Here is a 14,520-nt window from a genome sequence, read left to right as displayed (position 1 = left end):
TTATTTATAGACGTGTCAAGAAGTTTGAATAGTCAGATTTTACCCTGCGTGCAAGCTAAGCTGATCTTCCACTGTTTCATAGATGCTGGCAGAAGACATGGGGGTCTTGGATTAGAGACAAAGTGATTTGTCACTCTGTTGCAACTAGCAGGATCATCAGTTTGAATTGATTCCCCTTAGGCCCCAAGTCCCATGGGAAAAATGGGGAATGGGCCAGGTGGTTGCAGGTACACACAGTCAGTTTTCTTCACAGCTTAAGAACCCTGGGAGTTAGAAATCCTAGCATTTATAATGGACAGCAAGAAAACCTGCCACTCATTTGCCAGTTTCCCTAGAGTAAAACATCATTTTTATTAAACTGAGCAGTCAACCCCGTCTCTGCTAAGGAGAAGAATACTATCTCTGTTTCCTACAGTTGTTCACTAAATACGTATTCTTGAAGAGGAAGGAGAAATTCCTTTCCACAATGGGTTATAATGGAGGGGAGTGATAAACAGAAAATAATACATGGCATTGCTTTAAGCCTATTATTTTCAAATAACTTTTTAGTTTTCTCACACTGAATAATTTTACAACATGATATATTCCATCACAAATCCTAACTAGAGGGCCAGTTATAGGTTATAGATAGGGGTCAGAACAAGGTATCCATAAAATTTCATGGAAACCAAAACTGTGAGATAAAATTTAAAACCATTGAAACATAATTTAAAATTATACCATTTATGAACCTATTCTGAACCAATAGTTTTAAAAACTTTCTGTTTCGAAGAGCTATAAATGTCATAGATTCTATGAGTCAAACTTAGACCTGCATATCAGAATCTCTAGGGGTAGCATAAAAATTAAAGTGGGGGAACTAATTTTAGAAAGTTTCCCAGGTAAGTCTGATGTACAGACTTGAAGAGAGACGAAAAATCACACAGTTCTGAAGGATCATCTCTAAGTTGGTGAGTGAGATGTTTCACAACAACTGGACTTGATTCCAGGTGACCTGTATATCACCCTAGGGTAGCACAATAGAATTGTGATTATAATTAAGAAAGCATAAAATTGGACATCTGTCTACTCAGGGAATATACTATACTAACATATATGGTACTGTCAAAATGGCATCAATTAAAGGGGAACTCAGAGCATAATAACCTCGCATGTTAATTCAGAACTGTAACAAAGAGTAACATTGATCCTGTGGGTACAAAGGAGTCCTCATTTGCACAGTACAAGATCTGAAAGAGTATCGACAGTTCACCAGGCAAACGCAGGGTTGATAACATATAACCCTTCTATTTACATATCTTCTTACTTTGTATCTGTGTTCCTATAATTAATAACTAATAATCCTAGGTACTTTGACATGATGAAGGAAGGGCCCTGGATTGAATAAGTAACTTAAGCTCCATCAATATTTCATATTCATCCTCTCCTTGGTGGCTCATGCTGTCATCCACTCATCTGTTCCCAATCCACTGATGAATCTTCCAACTTTCTTGATCAATTTTGCTATCAGGTTCGTAATTTTATCCGCCATACCAAGTCCCAAAATGACCCTGGGAAATTCCAAAATCCAAATGAAAGAGACATCTATACATCTACAATTATACAACAATGGCCTCCAAATTCATAGCTCCAGACTTGTGTATTTTTCTCTTTAATATTAAATTTTAGCTATGATTTGATCATTTAAAAACCTTTCTTAACCTCACAGCAATTTGGCTAACCACTCATCTGGCCACCCTCTGGATCACTTAGTTTTCTACTGCAGAATTTTTAATTCTTATATTCCTTTATCTGGCAACAAATTCTTGGTTTACTGTGCACTTCTTTCCTCTCATGTTCTGCTCAATTTTTTAAATTAATCTGTGTTTGACCAGCCCATCATCCCCCTTTACAGATGAAAGACAATCACCCTCTAGAGGCCTTAGTTTCTTCCTTTCATTGTACTTGCCTAATCATAATCCTATAGCTTCTCAATCAAAGCATGCACATCCATTTAAAATATGGACTACTGAGAACTGTGAAAATAATTTAAAAATTGTAAATTTGCACTGCTACAAGTTCATGGTCTCTAACCTCCGTTAAAAACCACAATTTCAGCTCATTGTATACTCTCCTGGCATGAACCCAAGCTTGCCTTGGATCAGTTATATGTACTACTATTTGATCTGAGTTGCAAATCCACATATCCAACTCTTCATTCAATATTAAATTTTCACTTGGAGATATCAACTACCCAACGAACTCAACATGTTCAAAACAAATTCATAATTCTATCACCAGTGTTTCCTATCTCACTGAATGGCAACACCCACCATTAAGTTTGGTTGGCTGGAAGCTTGTGATATCTTCTCGTTCTTTCATCCATATAGTCAAACAATCACAAAACCTGTGAATTTTGCATGCTAATATTAATTATTCTACCTTTCTGTCTCTAATTCTGACATTGTAGTCTAAAGCATTATCATCATTTGCCAGAATTATTTCAATAGCTCCCTAAACTTTCTCCCACCATCCCCTCTGGTGCATTTCTTACACATTTGCTCCCCTGCAGCCAGAATTCTATTTTTCTATTTTATTAAAAACCAATTAGTATCTTTCCTCTCTCTCTTTCCCTCTTCCTTAATCACTCCTAGGATAAAAACTCAAATTCTTAAATAAATTATTTAAAGTTCTGCAGGATCTAATTCAACTACTACATATTTTCATATCATTTTTGTAACAATCTGCATTCTAGCCTCATTGGCGCTCTTTCAGGGTTTTTGAGCAGTCTAAGCTTTTTTAAAAAAAAAAAAAAAAATTTGTTCCACTCAGGAACTTTGCATTTGCTATTTCTTATCTGTGAAAGACTCCTTCTTCTTCCCCGATCCCTCCATCCCCCAACTTCACATCTTACATGAACCTCTCATATCTAGCAAATATCACTTCCCTAGGAAGGTCCTTTATGATGACCTTGTACAGCAAATCAGAGAACTCTGTATATATTTTAAAGATTACTTATCTTCTCAGTGTCCCATAAAAACATTGACTATATCCATCTTTCTCTTTCCCCACAGTTTACAATAATGCCTAATAGAAATATATGATAATTTTTCAAGGAATGAATGAGAAAATCTTTTTCAAGAAACATGATAAGTTCCTCTTTTTCATTTGCACAGCCATTATTTCAAAACTTCATCACTTTTTTAAAGATGCTCTCCATGCTAATTTTCTATCCATTTTAGAAAACAATCTCCTCTTAAAAATACAGGTCATCAAGTAAAAGCTGTGTTAATTTCCCACTTTCCCTGAACATACTTCCCCCTTTTCGGGCAAACTGGTGTCTAAAAGTATCTTCTCTCCTCAGACTCATTAAACACAGAGTGATGCCCTGTGTTCAAGGCTAATGCATGAATTTTAAAATGTGAATTCCATAACATCTTGAAAAATTCCGTCAGCTTATCTTTTTTAAAACAATATATTCAGCATCTCTTTTTTCTCCTTAGCATTTTCACAGCATTTAAAAATGCTTAATTTATGCCATCCTTCAAAAGTGTTAATTGAATTTATGTTGTCCTCTGTTTTATATCTCTCATTTCCTTCTCAGACAACATTCCTAAAATAATAGAGTGTAGTGACTTTCTCCATATTTTACGTCCCATCCACTTTTAAGTCCTGCAGTCTGACTTTTATCTAATCACTTCATTAAAACTGATTTTTCTAAATTCATCACCACTCCCTGTATAAAAATTAGATAAGTTTCTTTCTCTTTTCTTTTTCTTTCTTTCTTTCTTTTTTCTTTCTTTCTTCCTTACTTTCCTTTACTTTTCTTTCTTTTGTTTCTTTTCTTTTCTCCTTTTCTTCTTTTTCTCTTTCTTTTCTTCCCTTTCTTTCTTTCTTTTCTTCCTTTCTTCCTTTCTTCCTTTCTTTCCTTCCTTCCTTCCTTCTTTCCTTTTTTTTTTTTTTTTTTTTTTTTATACCAGGATCTAGCTGGGTTGCACAGGCTGGGGTGCAGTGGCACTACTGGGCTCACTGCAAGCTTCACCTCTGGGGTTCAAGTGATTCTCGTGCCTTGGCCTACCAAGTAGCTGGGACTACAGGAGCACACCACCATGCCTGAAAATTGTTGGTAGTTTTAATAGAGATGGGGGTTTCACCATGTTGACCAGGTTGGTCTCAAATTCCTGAACTCAAGTGACCACTCCCTCAGCCTCCCAAAGTGATGGGATTACAGGTGTGAGCCACTACGCCTGGCAAAATTAAATAAGTATTTTTCAGGTTATCACACTTGCCCTCTCTGAAACATTTGGTGCTGAGTCTTGCTGTAATTTCTAAGAATTTCCCTCCCTAGAATCAATCCTACTTGTTAATTAGATATCTTCACTTGGCTATTGCAAAGCTTTTTAAAATCCTACATGTTTAAAAGGAAGACGTTATTTTTTTTCCATAAAACCCTTGCCCCTTATATTTCTTACTTTGATAAATTGCACCAAACACCCAGAGGCCAAAGCTAAAATCCTAGGAGCCATTCTTTGATATCTCCCATTCTTTAAACTAAAATTTCTTACTTAATCGGTTATAAAATCTGTCAATTTTACTTTCCCAAATAATATCTTGGAACAATTGTTTTCTTACCAAGCCTTTGGCCACTGTCTTTCTTTAAGCTCTCATTGTTAATTATCTAGATTTCTCCAATGGCTTCTTGTCATTCCTTTCTTCCTCGATCTTCCATCCATCATACTATATCACAGTGATCTTCAAAAGCCTAAGTAACGTTTTATTATTTTACTTAAATTGTTTCTCATCACTTCCTGAATAAGCTCTAAACTTTTGAGTGTGACCTACTATATTTCATATAATTTACTTCTTTCTATCCATAGAATAATATTGAATATTGAATCAATAAGTGTATAGATGAATATATATTTATTTTCACTACTGCTTACATTTTATGATTTACTCTAGGCAAACTAAATTTGTAGTGCTCTCTTTACATATTTTTGCTGTCCTCTCCTTTTCCTTTGCATATCCAATTCCTATTTGTGTTTGAAGACATGTATCTTGCAAATAAAAATAGTATTTAAGGAGCGAGGAAAGGCATATTATTCCTGAGGTTTCCAGAAAAGATAAAATTATAACTACCAGAAATGTCATAAAACTGTTGAAATTTAGAAAATTAACTACAGAAAAAAATAAAGTATCAACCATGGAGTTGTTATATCACAGCATGAAAACAGTTTTTCAAAATAGAAATGAAAAAAATATACATGCAATGTCCAAAATCTATGTATCTATGCTTCTCTACTCCCACCCCCCACCGCACTACCCAAGCATTTTAATTTTACCAACACTGTCTATGTCTGGTGGGATTACTCTACTAAGAATCCTCTCTTAAATACTCTCTTCCTCTACCTCTCCTTCTAAATCAGATGGTTTTTCTCAATGAAAACGTTTTGGTGGATCATCCATGTTGCTTATCATACTAAATGTTCAATGCAAAATAAAAGTTCAAAAAAATTATAGAATGAATTGATGATAAATAACACATTTGTTCTTCTCAGAGCCTAATTTCACTGAATGTATTGATACAGTAAATTTTCTCCTGAACAAGATGAATACAGACCATGGAATTTGGTGACTCTTCTAAAGTTCTGTCCCTATAAAGACCCTGCTCCAAAGCCAGCTTGCATTTCTAGATGGCATGTTCATTTCGTCTTCTAACAGCAAGTTAGAAATGCATGAAATTTAAAGAACTGCAAATGAATTGTGTAGGGAATGCGAAAACATCTTTTCTCTGTTTTATACTATTATAACACAATTACATAAGTAGCTAATGAAATCTAAAATTCATCAAACATGGTGGGATAAAAAATTCACTTCACTAAATTTTAAGATAGGTTGTTTCCAAAAAGATAAATTATTTTATTTATTTGACATTGTCTTATAATAGTGATGTTTCCATTTTCGCAGTTAAAGAAATCATTGATTTGTGGCCAGTAGCAGTTCAAGGAAAAATTTTAAAATAAAACAGTGATGAGATTACTACACATTGGTAGTAATTTGCAATATGCTAACAGCTCCCACATCCATAATTATGTTCCTCAGCTTATAGATTATGAACAAATAGTCAAGGGCACGGTATTAAAGTTCATGGTTCTAATAAAATTAAGTTATAGTTATGCAAATAATACATAGGGCTTATATTCTGCAGGCTTAAATTTGACCATTGCTCAAGCAATTATGTTTGTGTTGCTTTTTTGGTGTGTCTCATAGATGAAACTTTAGATGTGATTCCCTTTCGTTTTTGAACACCTAAACCTTCAGATATAATTTAAACAAAACACTTTCATTTTAAAGCCAAACTGCACGGAGAGATGAAAGTGACAGCCTTGACCTTGAATAGATTTTAGCGAGGTAGTTTATGGAAGACAAAGCAATTACAGCTCCACACTGACCGATGTATCACTTAGCACTTCTGATAATGAGATGAGGCTTTCAGGGCCAGAATGGAGACAGAAGAGAAAGTCACTAGACTGGTGAGAATGATGAAGAAGTGTAAGAACAGGATTTTCAAAGGTATTAAAATAGGGATTGTTTATCTTGTTTTAAGACTTGGTCAAAGAATCACTAAAACTAGATGTTTAGGAAAAGCCATTAAAATAACTAATCTCAATAACTGTCTTCTCAGATTAAAATTACATTTCCAAAAAGGTTGGAGTGGGGATGTATAGAAAATAATGTATAATATACATCTGCTGAATTTGATGAAGAAGAATTATAAAGTTTCTCAGAATATTTCAGAACAATAAAGTTTTCACTAAATCAAATCTGTTATCTGTGTATTCTTAAAATAATATTAATAACACCTCTGCATATTTATAGGTGCTTCCACAAAAATATATGTATTGTTTCTCTTAATTTGATTTTCTAAATGAACTGTTGTATTTTGAAGAGGGATTTACAGAATAGTAAATTGAATTGTGTGTATGTGAATTTTAGTTCCAATTTTGCAACTAGGTGGCATGCGCCTGTAGTCCCAGCTACTCGGGATGCTAAGGCAGGAGAATCACTTGAACTTGGAAGCAGAGGATGCAGTGAGCTGAGATCACGCCACTGCACTCCAGCCTGGTGACACAGTGAGACTCCGTCTCAAAAAAAAATAAATAAAAAGTAAATGAAGAAATGGAAGCTTTTAACTTGGCAAGGCCTTTCAGGCTTTAACAAGTAATGATTCTTAGTGGCATTGTTTGAAAGTAAATTGAAATAATATAAATCCTCAAATTTTGACCCCTCTGTTTTGTTTTACAGTATTAGTGAACACAATCTTATATTTTATTTTTAAAGTCTTCCTTTCTTCCATATCCTCTTTCTGAGTCTTGTAACTTGAACTGTGTATACAATTAGAATATATCAGCTGAAGACTTTCTATATAGAAGAAGAACACCTATCATTAATCATTATGGAAGAAAGAACGATCCAATAGAATATTATTTTAGGCTTCTTATAGAAATAAATAGCGTATGGTCATAAGTAAATGTCTTATTTTCTCTGGGATTTGATTTCCTCACTTAGAATATGATGCAGAAAGTAGGTTATATGGCCTTGAAGATTACTTCTTTTATTCTGTTATACTATTATAAAATTTCCAAATAAATTTAAAGTTATTCAGGGGTATTATGACAAATAAACTTTGCATATGATGAATATATCATCATATCTTGAGTGTCACTTAAGAATAAAGTTTTATATTGAATGACTTCATATTATGTAAAAAATCATTTATACTGTTTTTCCACCATAATTTTAACGCAAACCTCTCACTTTAATTGTAAATCAATACTAATGTGACTTTTAAAAAGAGAACATTTCAAAATCTGTATATTGTGTCACGTATTAAATAATACATTATTGAAATATTAAGATGTTACAGAAATATGGAATTTTGGTTAAAATACTCCATTAAGTAAATAGGCAAAGTACTATTTTACCACAATGTTCATTACTCTCATAAATGTCTTAGATCTTAAAATACTATAATAGCTGTTGTCTGTTTGTGTAGCCATATCTTATTTTATTGTGCTTCACTTTGTTGTGCTCTGCAGATAATGAGATTTTCTTTTTTTTTTACGAATCGAAGGTGTGCGGCAACCCTGCATTGACCTAGTCAGCTAGCACCATTTTTCCAACACCATGTGCTCATTTAATGTCTGTGTCGGATTTTGGGGATTTTGGCAATATTTCAAGCTTTCATCATTATTATAGCTGTTACAGTGATATGTGATCAATAATCTTTGATGTTTCCATTGTAATTGTTTTGGGACTCCATAAACCATGCTTATATAAGAAGGCAAACATACTTGATAAATGTGTCTGTTCTGACTAATTTACTGACCAGGTGTTGTCCCCACCTCTCCCTCTACTTGGGGCTCCGTAATTACTGAGACATTGACATTAGGCCAATTAAGAATCCTACAATGATCTCTAAGCGTTCAAATAAAAGGAGGTGGCACACATTTCTAGCTTTGAATCAGAAGCTAGAAATGATGAAGCTTAGTGAGGAAGGCGTGCTGAAAGCCACGAGAGGCTGAAAGCTACACCTCTTGTGCCAGTCAAGTTGTGAATGCAAACAAAAAGTTCTTGAAGAAGATGAAAAGTACTGCTTCAGTGGACATGTAAATTATAAGAGAGCAAAACAGACTTATTGCTGATATAGAGAAAGTTTAAGTGGTCTTAAGACCAAATCTGCCACAGCATTCTCTTAAACCAAAGCCTAATCCAGACCAAGACCCTAACTCTCTTCAATTCTGTGAAGTTTGAAAGAGGTGAAGGAGCTGCAGAAAAAAAGTCTGAAGCTAATGGATGTTGGTTCATAAGGCTTAAGGAAATAAGTCATCTTCAGAACATAAAAGTGCAAGGCGAAGCAAGAAGTGCTGATGGAGGAGCTACAGCATGTTATCCAGAAGATCTACCTAAGATTACTAATGAAGGCGGCTGCATGAAACAACAGCATTTAAACGTAGATGAAACAGTCCTCTATTGGAAGAAGATGCTATTTATAACTTTCACAGGTAGAGAATAGAAGTCAATGCCTGACTTCAACGTTTCTAAGAACAGATTGGCTTGCTTGTTATGGGCTAATGCAGCTGGTGATTTTAAGTTGAAGCCAATGTTCGTTTACCATTTGGAAAATCCTAATGCCTTTAATAAATATGCTATATCTAATCTGTGTTCCATCACTGTTATAACAAAGCCTGGGTGTCAGCACATTTATTTACACCACGTTTTATTGAATATTTTAAACTCACTGTTGAGACTGAGACCTACCGCTCAGAAAAAGAAAAAAAAAAAAGATTCCTTGTAAGACATTACTGCTCATTGACAATGTGTTTAGTTACCCAAGAGCTCTAAAGGAGATGTGTAAGGGGATTAATGCTATTTTCATGCCTGCTAACACAACATCCATTCTGTAGCCCATAGATCACGGAATAATTTTAACTTTCACATGTTGTTATTTAAGAGGTACATTTTGTAAAGCTATTGCTGCCAAGATAGTGATTCTTCTGATGAATCTGGGCAAAATAAATTAAAAACCTGCTGGAAAGGATTCACCATTCTAGGTGTTATTACGATCATTTGTGATTCCTGGGAGGACGTCAAAACATCAACACTGGCAGGAGTTTGGAGGAAGCTTATTCCAATCTTTATAGATGACTTTGAGACATTCAAGCCTTCAGTGGTGGAAGTAAGTACAGATGTGGTAAAAATAGCAAGATAACTCTAAGTAGAGCCTAAAGATGTGAGTGAATCACTGTAATCTCATCATCAAACTTAATGGATGCGGAGTTGATTCTTATGGTGGAGCAAAGAAAATGATTTTTTTTTTTTTTTTTTTTTTTTTTTTTTTTTGAGACGGAGTCTCCCTCTGTGGCCCAGGCTGGAGTGAGTGGCGCGATCTCGGCTCACTGCAAGCTCCGCCTCCCGGGTTCACGCCATTCTCCTGCCTCAGCCTCCCGAGTAGCTGGGACTACAGGCGCCGTCACCACGCCCGGCTAATTTTTGTATTTTTAGCAGAGACGGGGTTTCACCCTGTTAGCCAGGATGGTCTCGATCTCCTGACCTCATGATCCGCCCGTCTGGGCCTCCCAAAGTGCTGGGATTACAGGCGTGAGCCATCGCGCCCAGCCAGAAAATGATTTCTGAAGCTGAAATCTACTCCTGGTGAAGATACAGTGATCAATGTTTCTCTTTTGTTTTGATTTTTGGTTTGTTTTGGATTTTTTGCAGAATAAAGGTCTCGCTATGTTGCCCAGAGTGGTCTTGAACTCCTGGCCTCAAGCCATCCTCACACCTTGGCCTCTCGAAGTCCTGGCATTATAGGCATAAGTCACTGTGTCTGGCTCTGTTAAGATTGCTGAAATAATCACAAAAGATTTAGAATCTTACATAAATTTAGTTGATAAAGCAGGCGAAGGTTATCAGAGGATTGACTTTAATTTTGAAAGAAGTTCTACTGTGGATAAAATTTCATCAAACAGAAATCGCACAGAAATTTTCAGGAAAATAAGAATCCGTCAATGTGTCAAACCTTACGGTTGTTTTATTTTAAGAAATTGCCATACCACTCTAACCCTCAGCAATCACCCACTGATCAGTCAGCAGGCATCAACATCAAAGCAAGATGCTCCAGCAGCAAAGAAGTTATAACTCACTGAAGACTCAGATGATCATTAGCATTTTTTAGTAATAAAGCATCTTTAAATTAAGGTATGTAACAGTGTTTTTATAGACATGATGCTATCGCACACCAAATAGACTATGGGATAGTAAACTTTTATATGCGCTAGGAAACAAACAAAAATGTGTGTGGCTCATGATATTGTAACATGTGCTTTATTGCAGTGATCTGGAACTGAACCCACGATATCTCCAAAGTATGCCTATACTTTAAATATACACATGAAAACTTAAACTTATCTGTATTTTAATGTTTCACTACAGTTTTTATACCTAACGAATGCCAAAAATTATTGTACAATTAGTATTCTTATAAATTTAGAAAACTAAAATGATTCCATATATTAGTATTTTCATATTCAGAGAAAGGTCATTAACAACTTACTAAAAACTTAGGAAATCTAGAACTACAATTATGGACATATTAAGATGATCATGACATAAATGATAAAAAGCATGCAAAATAAAAATATTTCACATATTTTTTGTATAAGCAATGTGCATGCATATAAAATAAAATATGAGAATATTTGCAGAATGTAACAGATTATTTCAATAGTGCAGGATAAGGAAAAGCCTCTTTTTTCTTTTGTTTAGTATTTTAAAAGCTAATTTTTCTACGATGAACAATTATTTAATATGAAAAATACACTAATAAGCTAAAACTTTTTGAAATTTAACTAATGTGGCTTTTCTGCCTAATCTTGAATATGTTTAGATAATATCCCAAACGTTTCATAGTTATTTAATTTATTGAAAAATTTTAGTGTATTTCAATCAATTGGGTTTAGTAATGATTGTTTTAAGTCAAATAGGTGACTTCATAAGTCAATATATCAAAGATGAATAGTAAATTTTATAAAACAATGATAGCAAATGATAATGAAATATATTTTAACATGAAAATTGTATCAATTGATATTAATAAGTCCAAATTACTTAAGCTAAATCGATATCCTGAATAAATTTTTATAGTAATAGCTTCTCATATTTAGAATATCAGCCACATTATGATAATGACTGAAAATTGTAGTCCTTACTTGCTTTGATGCTTGTGATAATTTTAGAGTTGCAGCAGCCAAATCTTAAACTATAACTTGCATATCATACATTGGGATCCAAACTAGATTATTTCTGATACTAAAGACCATTCTCTTAACTTATTATTGTAATGGCTGTGTTAATATTTGGCAAGGTAGATTACTTATAAAATGGCTTACTTTTGTTTAAAAATTGTTTTTTATTTATTCAGTAACTGATCTGATTAAATTGAGTAATTAAGAATTACAATGCAACTCTGTTTTATCCTACTATAGAAGAGGCAAAACTTTATCTCTGCCTTCTTAGTCTTCAATTGGGCATGAGAATTAAGTTGATATAAAACAAACTAAACAGAACAAAAGAATAAAGATTTTATTTTACATGTATTTGGAAGTCCTCACGGAAAATGAGGAGTCAAAGAAGTGGCAAAAAACCCAAGTGATTATACAGCAGGTTTAATAAAGGATGGCAATAGTGCAAAAATAATTAAAATGTTTCGGGGGGGATAAGGAAGATAAGAGTTGTTTCAACAAGGTGTGTTTGTACAGATTTTTCTTAGCCTTAACTCCCAGTCCCTGTGACAGTTTCTTTTATCCTGCTACAGGGATTGGCATCTTTCCCACCAGGGTTTATCTCCCATCCCTGGTGATAGATTGTTCCTTTTCTCCTGTGATAGGGAGAAAGGGGAGATCAGTGTCCTTTCTCTACCTGCTTGTTCTCAAGTGCCTTTAGTTCAAAATAATCCTTATGGCAAAATGGCATTTTTGAGGGGTGACGACACATTGTGCCACACCTAACTACTCACTTGAAATCAAGAGAGATATTCATAAGCTTTAGTTTTCTAAGAACGCTCGCGTAGCTTAAAGGGTGGTCTATCTGCGATAGATTTCAGCCTTCACCTGGCAGTTGCCAGATAATCTCACTGACATTCACAAAAGAACAAAGTCATTTTTATCCTCTATTGTTTCAATGGGTAATTTTAAGAAAATTGTGAATAATTATTATAAAAGCTAACCCTTATTATTTATTGTGAACCAGCCATTGTTTTAAGCAAGTGAATGCATGAATATATTTAATTTTAGAAATTATGTTATAAGGTTAGTGTCTACTAACAAAGCAGCCTTATCAAGTTCCATAATGGGTCCTCTATCCTCTTGACTCTGTCTTTTCCCAGTGCAGCCTGCAATAGGCAATCACATACAGATGTGCCTAAATTTATGATGGCATTATGCCCAGATAATCCCATTGTAAGTTCAAAATGTAAGTCAAAAATGTATTCAATACACCTAACCTACTGAACATTACAGCTTAGCCTAGCCTACCTGAAACATTTTCAGAACACTTACATTAGCCTACAGTTAGGCAAAATCATCTAACCCAAAGCTTATCTTATAATCAAGTATCAAATATCTCATGTAATTTATTAAACACTGACTGAAAGTGAAAAACAAAATGGTTGTATTGGTACTCAAAGCACGGATTCTACTGACTGCGTATCACTTTTGCACCATCACGAAGGCAAAAAAGTCTTAAATGAAACCATCGTAAGTTAGGGGCCATCTGTATTAAAGTGAATCGTTAAGTGTTTTTAAGTGTTTCCATTTACCACCATTTCTAACTCCATTATTAGTTTTCTCTCATTTGTTTATTTATTATTTATTTATTTATTTATTTTTGACATGGAGTTTCACTCTTGTCACCCAGGCTGGAGGGCAGTGGTACGATCTTGGCTCACTGTAACCTCCGCCTCCTGGGTCAAGCGATTCTCCTGCTTCAGCCTCCTGAGCGGCTGGGATTACAGGCGGCTGCCACCATGCTGGGCTAGTTTTTTGTATTTTTAGTAGAGACAGGGTTTTACCACATTGGGCAGGCTGGTCTTGAACTCCTGACCTCAGGTGATTCGTCTACCTCAGCCTCCCAAAGTGCTGGGATTACAGGCATGAGCCACTGCGCCTGACCACTAGTTTTCTGTTATAGACCTGTAATATGTATGCCTATAAGAGAAATGAAAAACTAAAATATAATCTGGCATGTAACTGCTCTGAATAAAGAAGTTAGGTGTCATATTTGGAGCACATGTGTCTCTGCTCTTCCTTCTCCATTTGGTCTCCAAATCCATCCTTCTTCCTGTTTTGTCCTGTTCTGTGCCCTAGAAGGCTGACTTCTCTGCAATGACTTTGATTTTCAGATGCATTCAATTCACAGAATATCCTATTGAAAGGCAAGAGAAAAAAGCGGTCTAAATTTTGGTCCCCTGTCCCCCAATGTCCTCGCTTTGTTGAGGTTCTGATACTGGCTGTGTCCTTGCTTGACTACTGCTCCTTTTAAGTGGTACCCAAAAATGGCTCCAGATTTTCTTTGGTTAGGATAACTTCATTCACTTCCTTTGGCTCTTATGGTCTAGTGCTGATAATAGCATCTTACTGTAGCCAATAGTTCTCTTGTGCTTTTCCTACTTCATTAGTTTCCAAAAACTGCCTGCCCTTCTGTTAAAAAGTCTCCTTATTTTACACACTTTGGCTCCACCCCTTTGAGATGGCCATTAGTTTCCTGCTGATATCCAGAGTAACAGAGTGGAGGAACGGGACTTATAATTAATATTTTTAAAACATGACTTTAAGAGAAAATAATTGTACTAAGAGCATTGTACTTTACCCAGTTTAAACCAGACTACCCTAGAATACCACTGTCCTTCTTTATTACAGAACCTACTTTTTAAATATCAAAATTGGTTTAAATGTTTTTGAAAACACATGCTTCTCAATGACT

At 34.9% G+C, this 14,520-nt stretch overlaps 1 protein-coding gene across 2 annotated transcripts in view; it reads right to left on the bottom strand.

Annotated features, from left to right (window-relative positions):
- CADM2 (cell adhesion molecule 2) overlaps window positions 1–14,520 on the bottom strand; it is a 1,116,362-nt gene that overhangs the window by 55,513 nt on the left and 1,046,329 nt on the right. The window lies entirely within an intron of this gene.

This window comes from Rhinopithecus roxellana, chromosome 1 (assembly GCF_007565055.1).
Source record: "Rhinopithecus roxellana isolate Shanxi Qingling chromosome 1, ASM756505v1, whole genome shotgun sequence".
Lineage (NCBI taxonomy): Eukaryota > Metazoa > Chordata > Mammalia > Primates > Cercopithecidae > Rhinopithecus > Rhinopithecus roxellana.
Note: the sequence above shows the minus strand (reverse complement) of the source record. Positions and strands in the feature narration are given on the sequence as shown.